The sequence below is a fragment of the Opisthocomus hoazin genome, chromosome 7 (genome assembly GCF_030867145.1).
Source record: "Opisthocomus hoazin isolate bOpiHoa1 chromosome 7, bOpiHoa1.hap1, whole genome shotgun sequence".
In the NCBI taxonomy this organism is placed as follows: Eukaryota; Metazoa; Chordata; class Aves; order Opisthocomiformes; family Opisthocomidae; genus Opisthocomus; species Opisthocomus hoazin.
The window spans coordinates 64,102,154-64,125,092 of NC_134420.1; positions in this window are offsets into that span (position 1 = coordinate 64,102,154).

The following is a 22,939-nucleotide window of genomic DNA, read 5'->3' on the forward strand; positions in this document are numbered from 1 at the left end:
TTTAAGTTTGCGCAGTGTGGCGTCAGCGGTTGGACTCGATGATGCTCATGGGTCCCTTCCAACTCAGGATGCTGAGATAAACCAGTGGCAGGCAGGTGGTAGTAGATCCAGAAAGAAGCATCGCGCAAGCTCCTGTGAGGAAAATGAAGTCTAGCCCAGCCTTACCCAGTACACCAGGGCAGGTGTGGGTCACTGAGCCGGGTTGGGGCCGCAGGCTGGCGGGCGTGGTTGTGATGCAGACAGGTGCCCGCGACATCATAGGGGACGCATCATAATGGGGGCGGATAGATCAGGGCACCGGTCGGCAGCGCTGCCCCAGTACAGCCTAGGAAAGAGGTGAGTGCGCATGCGGGGAGAGGCTGGGCTGGGCGAGGACCGGGGCAGGAACGCTGGTCCCCGTGCCTGGGTTCTCAGCCTGCATCGAGGGCCAATCCACTGGCGGGAGCGCCTTGGGCAGGGCACAGCGCTGGCAGCAGCGGGGCTGGACGCAGGCCTTGCTGCCTCCCAGCTGCATCAGCTCCTCTCCTACCTGTCCTCAGCTCCCTGCGGTTCCCGGCCCCTCTCCCTCCCTCACAGCCCCACTGAACCCCTTCTCTCTCTCTTCCTACAGACCATGGCTGCCATGCGATTCCTCTCCCTGCTTCTGGAAATGGTCATCCAGCAGGTGCAGATGGTTGGTGAGGAGCTGGATGAGGCCACACGCGAGCGCATGCAGCAGCTTTCGGAGTACACGAGCCGGGAGATGACTCGGCTGCTGCAGGAAGTGGAGCACAGGAGGCAGATGCAGAAGAGCCCGGAGCAGAGCAGCTGTGCCTGGGGAGGCCTGCTCCTTGCTGCCTTGCTGCAGTGGCAGTTCTGGGCCATTGCTGGAGTCTTGCTGCTGCTGCTGCTCTTTGGGCTTTGCTGGTGGCTCAGGAAATGGTGCTGTAAGCCAGGAAGCAGTAGAAAGCGTGACATCTCCAGAAGTCTTGAGGAGGAGGAAGATGGGGAAGACCCATTACACATGGACAGATTTGCGGACGAGTACACATCATGGCCACTGCCTAACAGGGAAAAAGAATGCGAGGAGATGGAAGAGCTGGTGAACAGCCTTCTTCTTGTCTGCCAAATCTTAAATAACAACTTCATGCCGTGGCTGCAGGTACCTGTAGGTTTTGGCGGCTTCCGAGAAGACGTGTGTGCCAGTGGAGAAGACCAGTTTGTCTATCGCCTGCTTGTGCCCCTGGAGCCACCAACCGGGCACTCCTTCCACCTGGAGCTGGGCACCGAAGGTGAGATGCCAGTGAGGAACTCCCGCCTGCGTGTGCAGCTGGAGTGCACGTGCACAGAGGATTGGCAGCCGGGGGACATGCTCTGCTTCCTCCACCACTCTGAGGACCTGTTGGCGAGCACTCATGAAGCCAGGCTCCTACAAACCCTCTGCACCGGCCCGTACCTCAATGTACAGAAAACCGCCTTATGGCTCCAGGAGCTGATGACAGCAGCCTGCATTGCTGTGGCTGAGCGGGACACATACAAGTTTACGGTGCTGCCCTCCACACACGGCTGCAAGATCAAGGTCTCCAACATCTTCAACGGATCCTGCTCCATTGAGCTGATCTTGGCGGTGCAGCACGGCGACTCAGACACATTTGTGCGCATTGAGTAAGCGGACATCAGTCTTCTTAGCAGTGTTAGGTGGCCAAAGAGAGAAAGGGAGCCAAAGAGAGAGTGCGAGGTTGCCAAGAAGACTTGTGACAGAGACTGCACCTGGGCAGCAGGTTGTAGCAAGGTGGGTGTTGGTCGGTTTTCCCAGGTAACAAATTATAGGAAGAGAGTAAACTACCTCAGGTTGCACCAAGGCAGGGTTAGTTTGGCTTTTAGGAAAAATGTCTTCCCCAAAAGGGTTTTCAAACATTGGAACAGGCTTCCCAGGGAAGCGGTTGAGGCACCATCCCTGGAGGTGTTTAAAATATACATAGACGTGGCTCACAGGGACGTTGTTTAGTGGTGGACAGTGTAACATTAATAGTTGGACTTGATGATCTGAATTTTTTTTTCCAATCTCCGTATGTCTACGAAGGTGTGAGAAGAGGTTGCAAGCCATATTGTTCCGGTATATAATAAGCAGGCAAATTCAGGTGTGTAGTTTCAGGACTTATTTCTTCAAATGTGATCAAACTTACGTATAAGTTCTCTGCCTGGAAATTGATACAATGGCTCAGACAATATTTACTCAGCTGATTTCAGATAGGGGAAATATTTGATTTTTATCTGAATCTATATGAATCAAGTGACTGAGGAATTTGAGAAGCACTGTCTCTCCTCGTCTGAATGCAAGTACCCCTCGGATCGGATATGTGCCACAGAAAGAGCCAAGGACATCTTGCTGCCAGAACGGCACTGATGGTGAGGGGAAAACAAATCTTTCTAGGGAAGGCAGAGAGAGTTTTAAAAATTCTCAGAAAGATGCTGAACCTGGAACTTCTTGGTTTGATGAGCTCTATCTTTCCTGTGTTTTCACGTGGTGATAGGTTGAAAGGATGAATGAATGTTCCCCCTTTCCCCAGATGATGCATTGTACTTGAAGTCGTCTAATTATTTTTTAGAAAGACTCAAGTGTCATGGGGAAACCTTAAGTCCTGAAAGCCTGTTGTTGTTTAATAAGCATGGAAGGAGGTTATCGTAATATGAGGCTGTAGGATTTGAAAACCTAGTACAAAGCAAGTCATTCACTACTCCAATATCTCTTATATGTGTTTGTCAGCCTCCTTTCTGAATGATCATTGCACATAATTGTCTCACAAGAGAGTCAATGTAAATATCACATTTTGGACAGACCTTCATCTGCCATAGTGGGGGCATGGTTCTTTCAATCTGTATGGAGTTAAGGTCAGTTATAAGTGGTAGGGACAAGGTCCTGTACTTTTTTTTCTGTGCACAGATTTGTTACCGAGCAATTAATAGGTTTTGGTTTTGCTTGGTTTTTTTGAGTGTGTACATGCTTCCTCACCCTGGGCTGAAATAAATGCTGAAATCTTTTCTCACACACTGCTTGCTGTATTTTTAGAAAGCGAGGGGTTTTTTTTTATTGTGGGTAGGCAGACAGCCTGCTATGAGTCAATGACTTTAAACTAGGAGCAATAGGAAAGGAATGTGAGGAAAAGCTCAATGAAGGGTCAAAAAAAAAAGAAAAGAAAAAAGAACAAAGAAGAAATGATCAAATTACATTTTTCCTCTGGTAGAGAAAGCAATAGATCCATCCCATTAAGCAAATAACAGTTAAGCAAATGATGACATTGATATTTGCTTTTCCTATCAGTGTTTTAAATGCCACTGTTCTTTATTCTTTTTTTTTCTCCCATATTAACCTAGAAATGCTGATGCACCGACATGTCTCATTATGACAGAGAAAGTTATTTCTCTTTGCTGTAGTGAATTTAGATGAAAACAAATCCTGAGGGCAGCGCACATCGACTGTAGAGAAAAGCATGGTCTGAGGTGGCTGTTTGAGGCTGCCCATGGCAATTTGTGGGTTTCTGAGCAGACAGACAGAGCTGATGAGAGCACCTGAATTCCTGGTAGGAATAGGCGTTGACAGCTAAATCTGGTTATTCTCAGAGCAGAAAAGAGAAGAAATTATGGAAGTGAAAACACCAGGAAGCAAGCAATTGTTATTTAAAACAAATACCCTGTGGCCACAGCATGAGGCATGTCACTGCTGACTGATATATTAATGCAAAATAATAATGACTGAGACTCAAGGTAGAGGCAACCCAGACTAGCTGCAACAGTAAATACAAGCTTCAGAAATATCAGATTGCATCAGTTAGCGAAGGCAGCTTTCCTCCCCTTCCCTGCTTGGAAGAGGGTGAATCAATCCCTTTAATTCATGAGAAACTGTGTTTGCCTGACATCCTAGATTTCAAGTTTCCTTGGCCTCAAATGATAAAACAGGTTTCATTGTAGGCTGAAAACATAGATTACAAGTCTACTGTGTAATACTATTCACTCAGGTGAATTCATACTCTGGTTTGTTAATATCCAGTCAAAATACTGGGAGGAGAGGAAGAAGTACTGGTAAAAGAGGTCTGCAAATACTGTCACATTTCTGACACTTTTCTTCGGTCTGCTCTTTCTCTAATAGAAGGCAAGGTGAACTGGCTAGAAAGATGTCCCTAAAACAACATGAAAATCACCCCTGGAAAGTGTCTGAACTAATTAAAAGGTAGGAATGAAATGAGCTTAAGGCCCCAGAGCATCTTCTGTTATGGAACAGATGCAGAGGTGGCTGCAGCAGCAGCAATGTTACTGTATACTCCTTGACGAGGAATTTAATGTGTCCCACACAGCGTCAGTGATTGCCCCAGTGTAGAGCAGTGCCGCAAAGGCAGCAGTCAAGAATGAGCAGGAATGGAGCCTGAAATGTCACAGTGTGAGGGGAATTTATTGGCACTGCCAAAACTGCAAACTCAAAGCAAACTCCTGTCAGGTTGATTGAGGAGTTGAAAGGAAAACAAGCCACATTCCCCCAAGGTGTCAGACATTTCACAAGCCTCTGCTGCACAGGTGTCAGCTCCGAGGTGGCGTTTGCCCATCATCCGCCTGCGATTTTGCAAGCCATGGAGGGCTATGCAGCACTGAAAGGGTCACTCAAGCATACCGAGAACTGCAAAACCACCTGTGCAGAGATGGTGCCTCTTGCTTGACCTGGCATGAGGAGCAGGCTGCTTGGAAATGAGGCATCTCGCAGAGAGAGATGAGCACAGGGAACTATCACCCCACAGCTTGATGTATCTGCTTTTGGTAGTCCTGGGATGTTCTTGATTACTGTCATTTATAATGATGTAGCACACAACTTCACATCTGGGAATGAAGCTCTGTTTTGCCATGCGTATAAATAGAAGGCAAAGGAGAGATTGTCACCCAAAGATGGTCTCAACCTTGAAAACTTTCTAGTTCCAGCAATATCCATAGGATAATGAGGAGCTGTGAATTACAAGAATGCTATGGGCTGACTTGGTTGTGGATTTTAGACAATGGGCTTAACATCGGTAAGGAGAATTAATCACAAGTATGGAAACTCTTACTAGCAGACTGTAACAGAGAGTTTGTTCTGGTTACAAATGGACAATCTTATTCAGATCAGGGTTGTCCAGCTGGTGCTCCAGGGATCCAGCTGGAGAATCACAGTATCACAGAATGGCAGGGGTTGGAAGGGAACTCTGTGGGTCATTTAGTCCAACCCCCCTGCCGAAGCAGGGTCACCTACAGCAGGCTGCACAGGACCTTGTCCAAGCGAATCCTGAATATCTCCAGAGAAGGAGACTCCACAACCTCCCTGGGCAGCCTGTTCCAGTGCTCCGTCACCCTCAGAGGGAAGAAGTTCTTCCTCATGTTCAGACAGAACTTCCTCTGCTTCAGGTTGTACCCATTGACCCTTGTCCTGTCGCTGGGCACCAGTGAAAAGAATCTGGCCCCATCCTCCTGACACCCACCCTTCAGATATTTATAAGCATTTCTAAGGTCCCCTCTCAGCCTTCTCTTCTTCAGGCTAAACAAGCCCAGCTCCCTCAGCCTTTCCTCGTAGGGGAGATGCTCCAGTCCCCTCATCATCCTCATAGCCCTCCGCTGGACCCTCTCCAGTAGCTCCTCATCTTTCTTGAATTGGGGATCCCAGAACTGGACGCAGTACTCCAGATGGGGCCTCAAGAGGGAAGAGTAGAGGGGGAGGAGAACCTCCTTTGACTGCTGGCCACACTCTTCTTGATGCACCCCAGGATCCCATTGGCCTTCTTGGCAGCCAGGGTACACTGCTGGCTCAAGGTCAGCTTGTCATCCACCAGCACACCCAGGTCGCTCTCCGTAGAGCTGCTCTCCAGCAGGTCCACCCCAAGCCCGTACTGGTGCATGGGGTTTTTCCTCCCTGCACTTGCCCTTGTTGTACTTCGTCAGATTCCTCTGCACCCAACTCTCCAGCCTATCCAGGTCTCGCTGAATGGCAGCACAGCCTGGTAGTGTATCCACCACTCCTCCCAGTTTGGTGTCATCAGCAAACTTGCTGAGGGTACATTCTAACTCTTCATCCAGGTCACTGTTGAATAAGTTGAATAAGACTGGGCTGAGTACTGAGCCCTGGGGGACACCACTAGTTACAGGCCTCCAACTAAACTAAGTGCCGCTGATGACAACCCTCTGAGCTCTGCCATTCAGCCAGTTCTCAATCCACCTCACTGACCACTCATCCTGCCCACACTTCCTGAGCTTGTCTATGAGGATGTTATGAGAGACAGTGTCGAAAGCCTTGCTGAAGTCTAGCTAGACAACATCCACTACTCTCCTTTCGTCTACCCAGCCAGTCATGCCATCGTAGAAAGCTATCAGATTGGTCAAGCATGATTTCCCCTTGGTGAATCCATGTTGACTACTCCTGATAACCTTCTTTTCCTCCACTTGCTTGATGATGACCTCCAGGATGAGCTGCTCCATCACCTTTCCCGGGATGGAGGTGAGGCTGACCGGCCTGTAGTTCCCTCCTTCTTGCCCTTTTTGAAGATTGGAGTGACACTGGCCTTTCTCCAGTCCTCGGGCACCTCTCCTGTCCTCCAGGACCTCTCAAAGATGATGGAGAGTGTCTCAGCAATGACATCCGCCAGCTCCCTCAGCACTCATGGGTGCATTCCATTGGGGCCCATGGATTTGTGGGTGTCCAGATTGCTTAAGCAACCCCTCACACAGTCCTCCTCGACCAAGGGAAAGTCATCCTCTTTGTAGGCTTCCTCTCTTATCTCCAGGGCCTGGAATTCCTGAGGGTCGGCCTTAGCACTGCAGACTGAAGCAAAGAAGGCATTCATTAACTCTGCCTTCTCTGCATCCTCCATCACCAGGACACCCGCCTCATTCAGCAGCGGCCCCACATTGTCCCTAGTCTTCCTTTTGCTGCTGATGTAGTTGAAGAAGCCCTTCTTGTTGTCTTTGACATCCCTGGTCAGATTCAGTTCCAGGTGGACCTTAGCCTTCCTCGTTGCATCCCTGCATGCTCTGACAAAATTCCTGTATTCTTCCCAAGTGTCCTGTCCCTCTTTCCACATTCCATGGAACTTTCTTTTCCACCTGAGATCCGCTAGAAGCTCCTTGCTCATCCATGCTGGTCTCCTGCCTCGTTTTCTAGATTTCTTTCTCAGGGGGATGCACCAATCCTGATCATGGAGGAAGTGATGTTTAAACAGCGACCAGCAATCTTGGACGCCCCTGCCTTCGAGAGCCCTGACCCATGGGATTCCTCCAAGTAGCTCCTTGAAGAGGCCAAAGTTAGCTCTCCTGAAGTCCAAGGTTTTGATCCTACTTATCGCCCTGCTTCCTCCACGCAGGATCCTGAACTCGACCATTTCATGGTCACTGCAGCCAAGTCTACCTCCAACCTTCACATGCTTGAGGATGGCTCAAGAGGCAGAGTGCCTCTCCTTGTTGGTTCCTCCACCACTTGCATCAGAAAGTTATCATCGATGCTCTGTAGGAACCTCCTGGATTGCGCCTGCCTAGCTGTGCGGTCTTCCCAGCTGATGTCAGGGTGGTTGAAATCCCCCATGAGAACCAGGGCCTGTGACTGTGAGGCTGCTTGCAGCTGCCTGTAGAAGGCCTCATCAACCTCCTCCTCCTGGTCAGGTGGCCTGTAGTACACACCCACCGTAATGTCACCTGTATGAGCCTGTCCCTTAATTCTAACCCATAAGCTCTGGACTCATTCTTCATCCGCCCCCAGGCAGAGCTCCATACATTCCAGTTGCTGCCTCACATATAGAGCAACTCCACCACCTCTCCTTGTTGGCCTGTCTTTCCTAAAGTGTCTGTAGCCATCCATGACAGCATGCCAGTCATGCGAGCTGTTCCGCTACTTTTCTGTGATGGCGACCAAGTCATAGCTGTCCTGCTGTATAATGGCTTCCAGCTCCTCCTGTTTATTGCCCATGCTACGTGCATGGGTGTAGGTGCACTTGAGCTGCGCTGTCAATCTCACCCCTGGCACTGGCATGCCATGCCTGGGCTCATCCCTAGTGAGCTGGGTGATGTCCCATTCCCCCTTCAAAGCCCTCTCAATGAGCCCCGCCAGCTCGTGGCCAAGAATCCTTTTTCCCCTTTGAGACAGGTGGACTCCATCTGTTGCCAGCAGGCCCGGTGCTGTGTACACCTCCCCGTGATCAAAGAAACCAAAATTCCACCGACGGCACCAGTCCCTGAGCCATCTGTTAATCAGGTGAGTTTTCCTGTCCCTTTCAGTGCTCTTCCCTGCCACTGATGGGATTGAAGAAAACACCACCTGTGCCCCTGATCCTTCAACCAGTAACCCCAGTGCCATCATCAAACTTGCTGAGGGTACACTCTAGCTCTTCATCCAGGTCACTGTTGAATAAGTTGAATAAGACTGGGCTGAGTATTGAGCCCTGGGGGACACCACTAGTTACAGGCCTCCAACTAAACTCAGTGCCGCTGATGACAACCCTTTGAGCTCTGCCATTCAGGCAGTTCTCAATCCACCTCAGTGACCACTCATCACTTCTCTCCGTGATCTCATCCCCGCCAACCTGCATTACCAAGAGGGGGTAGTAATCAGAAGGCCGCACCAGACCAGGGAGCTTCCTAGCAACATCCCTAACCCTGGCCCCAGGGAGGTAGCAGACTTCCCCGTGGGATGGGTCTGGTCAGCATATCGGGCCCTCTGTTCCCCTCAGAAGGGAATCACCTATGACAATTACCCTCCTTTTTTTCTTAGCCGAGGCAGTTGTAATATGTGGGGCTGTCTGACTCGTCCTAGGCAACCCCCCGGATGGACCTTCACCCGCATCCTCATTTGCCGGTCCCTCACATTCCAGAGCCCCGTATCTGTTGCTTAAGGGCAACTGGGCAGGTGAGGGAGCCCGGGAGGGGATTTGCCTGCAGACCGGAACAGAGACCCATTTCCATTGCCCCCCATCTCTTAGGTCCCCTCTTCTGATTGGTGGCAAGAGGGTAGGGGGTTCTCTGCTTTTCGTGGAGTCGCCTCCCGCTGCCTCGGCCTCAGGGAGGGCAGGGTGCAGCTCCACCAGTCGATCTCCCTCTCACACTCAAGGATGCTCCTCAGCCTCTCCACTTCCTCTTTCAGCTCTGCCACCAGGCTGAGCAGGTCATTCACCTGCTCGCACCGAACACAGCCGTTGTCTCTGCTGTCCTCCGGTACGAGTGCCAGGCTCAGGCCCTCCCTGCAGCCAGAGACCTGGACAGCCGTGTGTTTGTGCAGGACCTCCATCTGGGTTACAGAATCACAGAATCACAGAATGTTCAGGGTTGGAAGGGACCTCTGTGGGTCATCTAGTCCAACCCCCTGCCGAAGCAAGGTCACTTACAGCAGGCTGCACAGGACCTTGTCCAGGCGGGTCTTGAATATCTCCAGAGAAGGAGACACCACCACCTCCTTGGGCAGCCTATTCCGGTGCTCCGTCACCCTCAGAGGGAAGAAGTTCTTCCTCATGTTCAGAAGGAACTTCCTATGCTTCAGTTTGTGCCCATTGCCCCATGTCCTGTCGCTAGGCACCACTGAAAAGAGTTTGGCCCCATCCTCCTGACACCCACCCTTAAGATATTTATAAACATTTATAAGGTCCCCTCTCAGTCTTCTGTTCTTCAGGCTAAACAAGCCCAGCTCCCTCAGCCTTTCCTCGTAGGAGAGATGCTCCAGTCCCCTCGTCATCCTCATAGCCCTCCGTTGGACTCTCTCCAGTAGCTCCTCAGCGTGGGGTCCCCAAGCTCCTTCTAGCAACGGCTTTCCCGCGGGTGGAAACCACGGCTAGAATATCTCCTGGAAGGGCGATGTCCACTAGTTGAGTTGCCAGGAGGGGGACTACACCCTGCCCACACGCCTTCGCCGCACACCCTGCATGTGCAAACTGCCTCGCCACACCCTGGCTGATGTGCCAGCCCTGTTCACCGGCCCTGTTCGCCTGCGCTCCTGGTTTCTCGCGTTCCCCAGGGGCTGCTCTTGTATGTGAGGGGGTTTGGCCGCTGTCACACTTGACCCCACTCACGCTGAGTCAGAGCTGCTGCTCTGTGTCTGGTCTCAAAGCACTCTGGTGGTAGTTTCTAGTCTTTATGCATGAAGTCATCTAGCTGTACATATCGCTATCAAGACACCAACACACTCAAATGGCTCTAGGCGGTGCCCAGCAAGTCTGTGAGTATGTCCTTGTCCTGGGTTCAGCCGGAATAGGGTGAATTTTCACAAGAACCTGGTTGGGCTGACCCAAACCAGCCAATCAAATGGGATATTCGATACCGTGTGAACTCATGCTCAGTATTTAAGTGGGGAGCTGGCTAAAGGAAGAGAATTTTGCTACTCAGGAGGAAGCTGAGCACTGGGCTCAGATGATGGGATTTGGGGAAGGGAGATAAGTCTAATGCCTGTGTACTGGATTTGCATCATCAAATGAAGCCAATAAAGTTAATAGTCTGGGCACAGGTGACAGGCTGTCTATGCTTCAACAGAGATAAATAACTGGTAAACAAAGAATTCTAATTTTAAAGCAAAATGATACAGCTGGCATTAGAGAGGCAATCAACAGTCCTTAACATCTGAATTGTTGTGGCTGACCTCAGGAAGTATAAATTAAAGACCTCTCTTTGGTGTGAAGTAGCAAGTCTACACAAAGCCTTAAGGATAAGTTAATTTTCTTCACTATGGGCTAAAAAAAAGGTCGTAAGCACAAGAGTTGGGAGAGCCTACCTTCAGTAAGTTTTCTGGTGCTTGAGATGATTGCAGAATCTGCAGTTGCTAGAGGAAAGTGGATGGGAGTTTCATAAATAATAAATTGCCGTAATCCCAAGAGATCATCATAAAAATATGCATAAGAATCATAGAAAGAATATAATGGATCGCAACCTAAATAGATTCTATACCTGATAACAAACAGTGAGCTTGATAAAAATGTATTACAGACAAAAACCTCAGAGATATCATAAAAATTATATTACAGAAAATTATTACTTTGGGAAAGAGACAAATGTTATTACGAAAAAGCCCAAAATAAGTACATGAGGGAAACTGTAATTTGTGCAGAAAAGGACTAAATCAACATCATTCAGCCTTCTCCATTTAGAAAGAGTCAGGGCCTCCAAAATTTGTCTCACATGGAAACATGCTCGTAGACTAAACATTGTTACTGGTGTTCTTCAGGCAACAGTGACTAGGTTTAGATATTATATTTCCCCTTAAAAAAAAAGCTAGATTTGAGTTATAAAAAAATTGATAGATGCAACACCTGGAGGCAAACCCTGAAAGTATGAAGATCAGAATAACACCTGGCTTATCAGAAAAATAAGAAGATGGATTATTCTGAGTACTCCATTGATCTAAAGTATCATCAATAGAATAAAGATCATTTGAACGCATGATGCAGACTAAAGGAAAGTGGGTTGACATACACCTACAGGAATATATATTGTGTCTGAATGCCAAAACCTAATAGGAAGCTTGATTGAACTTGATTGATGTACCACATAAGCAGTAAACTGGAAATATCATATAGAGTGTGACAATTTCCTTCCAATTACTTTTGGTGAAAGTGGAAGTCGAGATCTTTAAAAGAACAGAGGTATCTTCACTGTCAGAAAGCTGCTTTGAGACACAGAGAAGTTAATGATGCTGTTGATAGCCAGAAGTAGCACACGTTAAGCAGCTTCATTGGCTGGCAATTTAAGCTCTGACTCTGAAAAATGCCTCTTTCATTTAAGGCTTATAGATATTTCCACTGTATAAATGGTATGTAATGGGGCTACTCATGCTCCGTCAGGGACCTAGTGCATAGTAGGTTTGAAGCCAAGCCACTTGGTTACTAGAGGAAAACTGAGAGACCATCTGACAGTCCAACATAGAATGTGTGGTGGTTAAAACAGCATCTTGCAATACAATAGGAAGCTCCAGTACGGAGGGAACAGTACAAATATGATTCTATTACATTAGGGTGAAAAAGTTGGTTTTGGAGAGGGACCCCATGTTGCTAGGCTTGATATAAGTATGTATGGTTAATTTCTGTTTCTGTATCAGCTGAGCTTTAGAAAAGTTAGCTGGGATCCCCAGAGCAGTCCAGCTGCTCTGGGTTGGAGCTCCCAACATGTTAATGAAGCTAAAATTGAGAAGCATCCCTGAGCTCTGCTGCCTTTGGGTTCAGGTGTATCTGCTTTGTCCTCGACCTTGGTGTGTAGATCACCTGGCTTCAGAGCACAGGTGAGATCCTGGTCCTCTTGTCAGAGAGATGCCAGAAAACAGCAAGAAAAACAACATGTTGCAAAGAGCTTAGCTCCTTTCAGTCTTGTGTCTGAGGGGGTTTTTGTTGAATCCCTTGCTCTTTGGGACTTTTCTTGAACTTGAGGTGGTTTTGCTGCTTCTTGGCTGGTTTTCCTGTGGGATGGAAGGCTGCTTTAAAGGTGAGATGAAATTGTGTGATGGAAGGACGGAGGTCTGACAAATACATCATTGTGTAGAGTGCTTATATAGTTTTAGGCTGATGGATTTGATCTTTTAAAACAAATTACAGAGAATAAATAAGTAGCAAAACACACTTGGTTAACTGCATTTTCCACCAGTGTGCTTCCTAGCTGTTTTCAGCTATACCCCCCAGGCAAAGTGGTAGAAATGGGTCAGTGTATACATGGTTTCTCTCCTCTGTTAGCATTGCAGCAAATTCTGTGCTTCATCTGCCTCCAATCTCAAGAGCTACTTTCCTGGCTACTCCAGCCGTTCTGTCCTGCCTCCGGTAGCTTAGAATCTACTGTTCAGCAAAGATAGCTCGAGATGACTGGAGAAAACTGCTGTGGCTGCATACGGGGTAAAAGAGGATGTCAGATGGTAAACAAGCTTTGTGAGTTGGGAGGGGAGACAGAAGAAGAGGCATTGTAGAAGACTGCTACAAACTGGTTTTGTCTCGACATTGCTATTGTCATCTCTTGCTGGCCTCTGAAAAAACTGCCACAACAACCTGCAGGAAAGCGCTTGCGCACAGAGTAGCACAGGCAAGAGCGGACTTGTCTAAGCGGGCAGCATGCATGGCACGAACTGCACGTACGCGCACATGCTCTGTGCATGCGCAAATGCCCCTATAAAAGGGCAGCAAATGATCCTCGGATCTCTCTCTCTCTCTTGCTCTCCTACTCGCTGCGTCACTGCTGGGCTCCGCCCTCGCCGGGGCCTCCATGCCTGCACAGAGACTGAGCCGACTGGACATTGCTGGACATCGTCAAATCCGTGGTGGTGGCAACTGATCCCATCCCCCCGCACTTCTTTTCCTCACCCGCTGGGGTTTTTCCGACTTTACTCTTTTTTTTTTTCTGTCTTGTCTTCTCCCCCGCTGCCGTCCCCACCCAGCCTCCGATTCCCGGTTCACTGAAAATAAAGTTTACAAGGTTGCACGGCATATGACTGCGTTTGCATCTTAATCTCAACTCCTGGGATCTCATTGAAACCTCCCCGATATCGGATCGGGACAGGGGGATTTCTGCTTGTGTTGGCAAAAGGCAGGCAGCTTACATGCTTGTGTGATATTAGCTTCCTTCTCATTACAGTGTGATCCGGCATCCTGACCCTCATGTAATGTCCTGGGTTCGGCCAGGACAGGGTTAATTTTCACCGGAATCCAGGAAGGGACACAGCCGAGTGGGCCGACCCAACCTGGCCAAACAGAGCCGGGTATTCCATACCATGTGCCATCGTGCTGGGTTCCGGTGGAGGGGAGCGGGGTGGCGGGAACTCTCTTGCTGCTCGGGAGCGCGTGGCAGTGGTCCGGTCCAGGAGAGCGGCTCTGTGAGTTGTGCGGTTTGTGTTGTGTTTTCTCCTCATCTGTATTGTTGTTGTTACTGTTCCCTTTGTTTGCTGTTCTGTTAAACTGACCTTATCCCGACCCACCAGTTTCTGCCTCTTTCCATTCTCCTCCGCACCCTGGCTGGGGGAGGGGCGGCCGCATGGCGCTTTTGTTGCGGGCTGCAGCCAAACCATAACACACATGCAGACAGATGTCCCCAGGCAGACGCAGCCCAGTATTGCTCCCTACAGCATCAACATCTTTTACACACAGGTTTCATTATCACAAATGGCTTATCATCTATGTATTTCAATTATCTTAAACTCTCTTCCCTCAACTCAGAGGCAGGAAGAGAATGGATTTAATGCACTTACCAGTTGAGCCTGGTGCTATAGATAATCACCTAAAGGCCAAGTTTTGCAGATTTTATTTACAGCTTTGGAGTAGTTGGAGTGATATGCCAAAGCACTGGGCATCCAGCAGCTGACTTGGAAACGAAGGGTAGCTGTTCTGGTGCTTCTGGCTCTTGGAAAGCAAAGCATTGATTCAGGTAGTCACATATGGATTTAGGAAGTATAACACTTGTCTCCAGTTTCTGAAATGGTTGGCCCAAATACCCTGAACCAAAGCGAGTATGACAGTGTACAACCATACTAACAACACTGAGGAAAATCAGTCAATTATAGTGTCAGTGGTGGAAAGCAAATTTAAAAGCCCCAAGCTATTTAGAAGCCTTAGTCAAAAATAGAACTGGAATTTCAGGGCCTAAATTGGATGGGAAACTCGTAAGAATCAGGCTCTTTTGAAAATGTTACTGGTCTCTGTGTTAGTAGAAAGTCTTACTGGTTTTCCACCACTGTACATGAAAAAGAATACTAAAATGCTCATCAAGCTCCTTTGATAAATACTTTTCTAACCTACAGAGCTATTTGACTAATGGCTACCAGGTCTAACTTGGAAAACAGGAGCTAAATCAGAGAGAATTTCTTTTGGCAAGTGGTAGAACCACCTGAAAATGTTGTTTGAGAGAATCCCAAACCATGATCTAAGTTTGGTTCAAATTCACAAACCCTTTTAGGTGTTAGAAAAGATCCTTGTTTTTCTAGAAATGCTTATTTTTTTCTCCATGATCCATAAATACGTAAAACACACAGATATGTCTGTTTTAGCTGCGTATCAAGAGAAAGAGGAAGAGAGTAATGAGGAACTGAGTTGCCTTATGAGGTCTCTCAAGGACTGTGAGACCACACTTACTCAGCTTCCAGGAGCGATCTTTGGAAGCTGCAATGATCTGAAAACCAGACATTCCTTCTTCCACGTATTTGAAGGAAAAAGAGCAGGCATTGACTGAAGGGGAAATGGGAGAGGTGGTAATCCTGTTGAGCAATCGGGCGATACACCCTTTCCTCACAGTTCCTTCCTACTTGGGTGAGATAAGTAACACTGGAAGTTAGTGGCTAAGACCAACAAAATAGGGTGGTGTCTTTATCTGAGAGGTGGGTGTCCCCATTTTGAGATTAATTAATGTTTAATCTCTTTGGAACATTTGTATATTTTGTCTCAGCATGTTCCCAATCTTATTCATGAACCTTTTGGAGCTTAGAAACAAATTCATTTCCATAGCCGGTTGGCTGGCAGTCTCTTCTGGAGAGGGGCAGACAGAAGGGCACTCGTGGCATTCCCATGGGTCTTTTTCTTGTGAATAAAGAGCTGGGAGTATTTTTTTAAAGTGCCTCCCTAAACAGTAGCATACAGCTTTGTAAGTGCTTGTGTGTGACCTAGTAGATAATATAAAAATCTCTATGTAGTGCTAGATTTTGCTGTGCTGCCTTTTGTTGGGTAATACTTTTAAGCAACTTTTTTTTTTTTTTTTTTTTCAACAGGTTTCAATTTGTGGGTACGTAACTTTCTTCCAGGGAAGTTTTAGTATTTTCCGGTACATGGATTACACTAGCACAAGCTTGAACTGGCTTTCTCTGGGCACCTTTTGCAAGACTTCTTAGAAATAGCCCACAGGCTACTTCCCAAAGGCCTGCAGAGGAGAGACTGAAAATCACTTTATTAACAGTACGTCATTTTGTGTGGAGCACAACATGAGTGCAAAAAGAATGGGTTGGTAAATAATACACATTAGTATCCAAGAAAGCTAGTATTTTATATCTTCTGAACACTAGAAAAGATTTAATTCAGCTCTTATTGCTACATAATTAGAATGAATAAAATAGTGGCACCACTCAGGAATAAGTTTTAGTCTAGTCAAGGTTAATCAGTGTTCTTATACATCGAACTGAAAGGATTTTTACTCTTATTAAACACCTTTAAAAATTAACATTTAACTTGCTGCAGGCTGCAAGGAGATAACATTAACAATGATAGAAGATAGCAGATTTTTAATATTTCCATTACTATGTTTGTGATAGAAAATAGCATACTTTTAATATTTTCATTAGTGTGTTTCAACAGGAGAGGAAAATTTTGTGCTGTACATAATTTTCCTAAAAACTTAGTATCATTCCTGATAAACAGAGATGCTTGCTGAAGAGTTGTTTTATTACACATGCTATTAACTCCTGTAAGAGTCCTTAAGAACATTGTCATTAATACAGCTTGCTCTGCTTTTGCTTCAAGAGAATTGCTGTTAGAGCTGACTGGAAACAAGGAAGAGTGATTCTCTTCTATTGCAAGAATATTCACAAAAAATATTTTTCTCTTTTGGCCTAGGTTTGGGAAATTCCCTAGGGACTCTAATGAAATCTGTGAGTAATAAGTAGTCCGTCAGTGGTAAATGTGGTTAGGGTGAATAATAAACTGTCAGTTTTCCATCATCTGCCATATCTTTGAAAGACCAGATTTATTCAGTCATTGTGATTGTTGTGATTGTACATGTCATGAAATCCCACTTTGGACCCTGAAATTTCGTGAGAACTAAGTCAGTACTGACTCTGGCCTCTTCTTGTTGTCGAATGGCTGTTGTGAAATCACGCTCTCCCAAGCAATTTTTGAACTTCAAGTGATAATGCAGTCGATGGTTAATGTCGCATACCTCCATAAGCAGATGGACTGCAAGAATTTTAATAACTCTCTGGATCTAAATGATCATTCCTTCCACATTCTTTGTGGCTTCATAGTGTTTATAATAATTCTTGCTCGGGATCCAATCTATACAGTTTATCCAGCTGTGCCTTTGATGTCTATGCTGTGGTCTCAAGGGAGAGAAGTCATGAACGAGCGGTTAGTGAGCGACACCAAAGGGGTTATGACATCTTTAACATAAACTCATCAGCATAAGGTTTTTCCTCTGAAATGGATTAAGCAATTTATTTAGCTATAAAAACCAGAAAACTTGTTAAGTGAATTTTACTGGGGAATCAATAAAATAATAATTGTGTGGTAAAATAACTGGGGCTGAGGTAACCAGCTTTGGTCTTCTTTTCTTTGTTAATTCATTCCTCCATCTTTTTTATCCCAGCATTTTTTGAATAGCCCAAGTTATTCTGATGAAAGAATTGAAAAGGCATATTGAGAAATCTTTGAGCACATTAACTTTTGTACTGTGAAATCTTTCTTTCTTGCCTTTGCAATAGATGCATAAAAAGAACTCATCCAGATTTCATTAACTAAAATTTTATCTGAAACTCATATTTTTGTATTCTGTTAAATTTTCTCCATTTGTATTTCATAGAATGGTTTCCTAATCCTGAGACATGCCTGTAAGCTAAAGATAAATATGTAAAACTTACCTTTGAATTGAATGGTGTCTAACTATTGCTGCTTTTAAAAAAATAATAGCAAACCCCTTGGCATTATCCTTGTCAGTGCTTCAGAATTTGCACTTAGGCTACAATTATTACAGTTACACATGAAGTTTATTCTTCTGATAATTAGAAACAAATTAATTTGGAAGAAACTTCATTTGTTAGGCTGCTACAAATATTAAGGGATGATAAATTGCTAGAACAAAACAGACTTTCATACACCAGTTATTTCGTGCTTGCATTTTAGAGTAGATTATCTAGATTTAGCAATGTGCGCATTTAAGGGCTTAAATGGTTTTCAAAGGTCTTTTGCTCTAAAAATTATGACACCCCTTCCATCAGTTATGTGCTGTGAGTTTTTTCTCACAGTGTCCTCTTTTTGTGGCATTAAAAAAAAATACCAGATCATATCATATTGTCAATGTATTTGCATTTAAGAGTGTTATTCATGTGTGTGAACAGAACACGCATATGTGAACTACAGGAAACTTAAAATGGGTAGCACTGAAGGTCTTCTTAAAGATAATTTTCCTTCCTTTTCCTGCAGTCTTAAATGTCTTCAGGAATCAAGTCTGTAGTCAGCAGAAATGGGACTGAAATTACACGTTGAATAATAAAAATGACCACAGTAGCAGTAACATGAATTGGAGTGAGTCCATGCCCTTTGTGAGAAGCAAGCTAACTGGCAGTATCCAGGAAGACCAAGTAGATGGTGGCAAACATGAATACTGGGCTAGTATTTTCTTGATGGGCTCATTTCCTGATCTCAGGAGTCCCTAACACAGCTTGTCTAGCTCTTGCCCGGAAATGGATGGGTCCTTGTGGTATAGCAATGCAGTGGGGCACCCGGACAGAATGAACTTGTTACAAAAGATCAAGAAATATGCAGCTCTGATGTGTTATTTTGGTACGTATTAGGAGACTTTTTCATTTTCCAGCACTCGGGTAAGCCCTTGCCCCTGAAAGCATGCGTGATATATCTCTGTGATTGTTAAGAGAGAGGCTTTGGATAGTATTACCTTGCCTACTTAGCTTTCTGCATGTGAAAGAGAACCTTATTTACACAGGGCCAAACAGCAGCATAGCAACCTACATGCCAGCTGAAACAGCAGAAGAGGAGGAGGTTGATGAGGCCTTCTACAGGCAGCTGCAAGCAGCCTTACAGTCACAGGCCCTGGTTCTCATGGGGGATTTCAACCACCCTGACATCAGCTGGGAAGACCATACAGCTAGGCAGGCGCAATCCAGGAGGTTCCTACAGAGCATCGATGATAACTTTCTGATGCAAGTGGTGGAGGAACCAACAAGGAAAGGCGCGCTGCTGGACCTTGTGTTAACAAACAAGGAAGGACTGGTGGAGGATGTGAAGGTCGGAGGTAGACTCGGCTGCAGTGACCATGAAATTGTCGAGTTCAGGATCCTGCATGGAGGAAGCAGGGCGATAAGCAGGATCAAAACCCTGGACCTCAGGAGGGCTGACTTTGCCCTCTTCAAGGAGCTACTGGGAGCAATCCCGTGGGCCAGGGCTCTCGAAGGCAGGGGGGTCCATGAGTGCTGGTCGCTCTTTAAACAACACTTCTTCCATGCACAGGAGCAACGCATCCGCCTGAGAAAGAAATTTAGCAAAGGAGGCAGGAGACCTGCATGGTTAAACAAGGAGCTTCTAGCAGAGATCAGGCAGAAGAGAAAGGTCCATGGAACGTGGAAAGAGGGGCAGGCCACTTGGGAAGAGTACAGAAACGTGGTGAGAGCATGCAGGGATGCGACGAGGAAGGCCAAGGCTCACCTGGAATTGAAGCTGGCAAGGGATGTCAAAAACAACAAGAAGGGCTTCTTCAACTGCATCAGCAGCAAAAGGAAGGCTAGGGACAACGTGGGGCCGCTGCTGAATGAGGCGGGTGTCCTGGTGACGGAGGATGCGGAGAAGGCAGAGCTACTGAATGCCTTCTTTGCTTCAGTCTTCAGTGCTAAGACTGGCCCTCAGGAATCCCAGGCCCCGGAGGTAAGAGAAGAAGCCTACAAAGAGGACGACTTTCCCTTGGTCGAGGAGGACTGTGTGAGGGATCGCTTAAGTGATCTGGACGCCCACAAATCCATGGGCCCCAATGGAATGCACCCACGAGTGCTGAGGGAGCTGGCGGATGTCATTGCTGAGCCACTCTCCATCATCTTTGAGAGGTCCTGGAGGACAGGAGAGGTGCCCGAGGACTGGAGAAAGGCCAATGTCACTCCAATCTTCAAAAAGGGCAAGAAGGAGGACCCAGGGAACTACAGGCCGGTCAGCCTCACCTCCATCCCGGGAAAGCTGATGGAGCAGCTTATCCTGGAGGCCATCATGAAGCAAGTGGAAGAAAAGAAGGTTATCAGGAGTAGTCAGCATGGATTCACCAAGGGGAAATCATGCCTGACCAATCTGATAGCTTTCTACAATGACATGACTGGCTGGGTAGACGAAGGGAGAGCCGTGGATGTTGTCTACCTTGACTTCAGCAAGGCTTTCGACACAGTCTCCCATGATATCCTCCTAGGCTGAGGAAGTGTGGGCTGGATGAGTGGTCGGTGAAGTGGATAGAGAACTGGCTGAATGGCAGAACTCAGAGGGTTGTCATCAGCGGCGCTGAGTCTAGTTGGAGGCTGGTAACAAGTGGTGTCCCCCAGGGGTCAGTACTGGGCCCAGTCTTGTTTAACTTCTTCATCAACGACCTGGATGAACAGTTAGAATGTACCCTCAGCAAGTTTGCTGACGACACCAAACTGGGAGGAGTGGTAGACACACCAGAAGGCTGTGCTGCCATTCAGCGTGACCTGGATAGGCTGGAAAGCTGGGCAGAGGGGAACCTGATGAGGTTCAACAAAGGCAAATGCAGGGTCCTGCACCTGGGGAGGAACAACCTCATGCATCAGTACAGGCTTGGGGCGGACCTGCTGGAGAGCAGCTCTGCGGAGAGGGACCTGGGTGTCCTGGTGGACGACAGGTTAACCATGAGCCAGCAGTGTGCCCTGGCTGCCAAGAAAGCCAATGGGATCCTGGGGTGCATCAAGAAGAGTGTGGCCAGCAGGACGAGGGAGGTTCTCCTTCCCCTCTACACTGCCCTGGTGAGGCCTCATCTGGAGTACTGTATCCAGTTCTGGGCTCCCCAGTTCAAGAAAGATAAAGAGCTACTGGAGAGAGTCCAGCGGAGGGCTACGAGGATGGTGAGGGGACTGGAGCATCTCCCCTACGAGGAGAGGCTGAGGGAGCTGGGCTTGTTCAGCCTGAAGAAGAGAAGGCTGTGAGGGGACCTAATACATGCTTACAAATATCTGAAGGGTGGGTGTCAGGAGGATGGGGCCAAGCTCTTTTCAGTGGTGCCCAGTGACAGGACAAGGGGCAATGGGCACAAACTGAGGCACAGGAAGTTCCGTCTGAACATGAGGAAGAACTTCTTCCCTCTGAGGGTGATGGAGCACTGGAACAGGCTGCCCAGGGAGGTTGTGGAGTCTCCTTCTCTGGAGATATTCAAGACCTGCCTGGACAAGGTCCTGTGCAGCCTGCTGTAGGTGACCCTGCTTTGGCAGGAGGGTTGGACTAAATGACCCACAGAGGTCCCTTCCAACCCCTACTATTCTGTGATTCTTTGATTCCGTGAAGATATAACCTGGCTCTTGTATTTCTTGCCCAGAGGTGTAAGACACTGCCTAGGGTCCGATCTCCATTTATTTATTTACAAATCTTTGTTTGCCTTTGGAGAAATGCTGAGAGGAGGTGGAAGCAACTTTGCTCGGCTCAAAGCAAGGAAGTGAACCCCAGACCCAGCAAATTATGACACCAGTGCTGGCAAGTTGCCAGCCTGAGCCTTTCAATGGAACATGCTCCAGGGGAATTGCTGGCCACCCAATGTGTCAAGAGGCCCTGCGTGTGTAAATACTTCAGCTAATACTTGGTTCTGTGTGCGTTTATCCTTGAAAAGGGGAGCAGCTTGTGCATAGCTTCATCACTCTGAAAGCCATGGCTGAATCCAAGGGTCTAACGTGTCTGTTGTTCAGATATCCTGAAAGGACTTGATTTCCCTCAAGGTGGAAGCTTTCTGTCCAGTGTGTCAGTAGTGCATAGAAGTGCCACAATAGACAAGTGTTACTGTGACCCACCTTATGCATGCAAGATGCTCCGCATCCTTGCTGGAATAAACAAGGCAGAGAAGCCTTCTCAGAGGTGTGGTCTCCTGGGAGCTGGCTGCCTAGCTGTGACTGTAGACATCCAGCCAGCTTGGATATCCGAGTGCAGAACTCCACACTCAGGGTCATCATGTGGATTTTGTGCTCTTCTCAGGGGAATTCTGGGTCTATAAAACAGTGAATGGATTATACATTACTCATCCCTATATATAGTTTTTTATCTGTGATAGAGGTGATATTGATAATATCCTCCATTCAATAAGTCCTCTGAGTATGATTTAGTGCCAGGTTACTTATCCCTGTTTGATATAACTGTTTCAGAGCCCACTATGTGAAAGACTGGCGGTAGAGCACAAAGGAGAGGAGCACCACACTCATGGATCAGGCACAAGGATGGGAGTTAGGAGGCTGTATATAGCTCTACTGAAGACTGTGGGCCTGATTCTTCCCTAACTCCTTTCATATGAGTGTAAATCTGGTAGTTCTTATTTCCCAGCTGATTTGTAGTATTTTTTATGTGGCTACTTAGCTCAGAAACCTCACATCTCGCCACCCTACAGGGATACTGCATGGATTTTGTGCTGTTACCAGAGTCTGAAAAATGATGACCTGAAAGGCAGCTTGAACTGTTTGTGTATAACTGGAAGATTTGTCTGAACCTCCCATTTCTCCTGTATACTGTGCAGGTTGTGCTTTCCCACTGCTTTGAAGGTTCATTGGTTTGCAAAGCCCATCCTAGATTGGGCTTAAACAGCAAAGCTGTGTACGGAGAAGAAAAAAAAATGTTGTGAGGGTACTTGGTATGGATGGTCTCAGGCATATCGTTGTGACCAAGGGAAACACGTATGGCCCTGGCACGACAGATCATGGGGGAAGGATGGTTGTGCAGTTAGGAGAAAGGCCTGTGACACTGAGCAAACGAGAGTCCCATCTCTCTCTCATTGCTGCACATGTTGTTAATGCTTAGTATGTAATAACGAAGTACACAGTAGGAAAATAAAGGGGAATGTTGAATTCAAATGCCAATACCTGTTTCAAAGTTACTTCTCGCTCGACAACTTAAGAGCAGGTAAAGAGTGGCTCAAGAAGGGGCGAGTTGAAACTGATGGGAAAATGTTACTACTCCATGGGCATTCGGTGGCATGATTTCACTGACGTCAGCAGAAAGGTGCTAACGGAACTTCTGCACTACACTGGTCGAGGATTTGGCACGAGGTATCCTAGCAA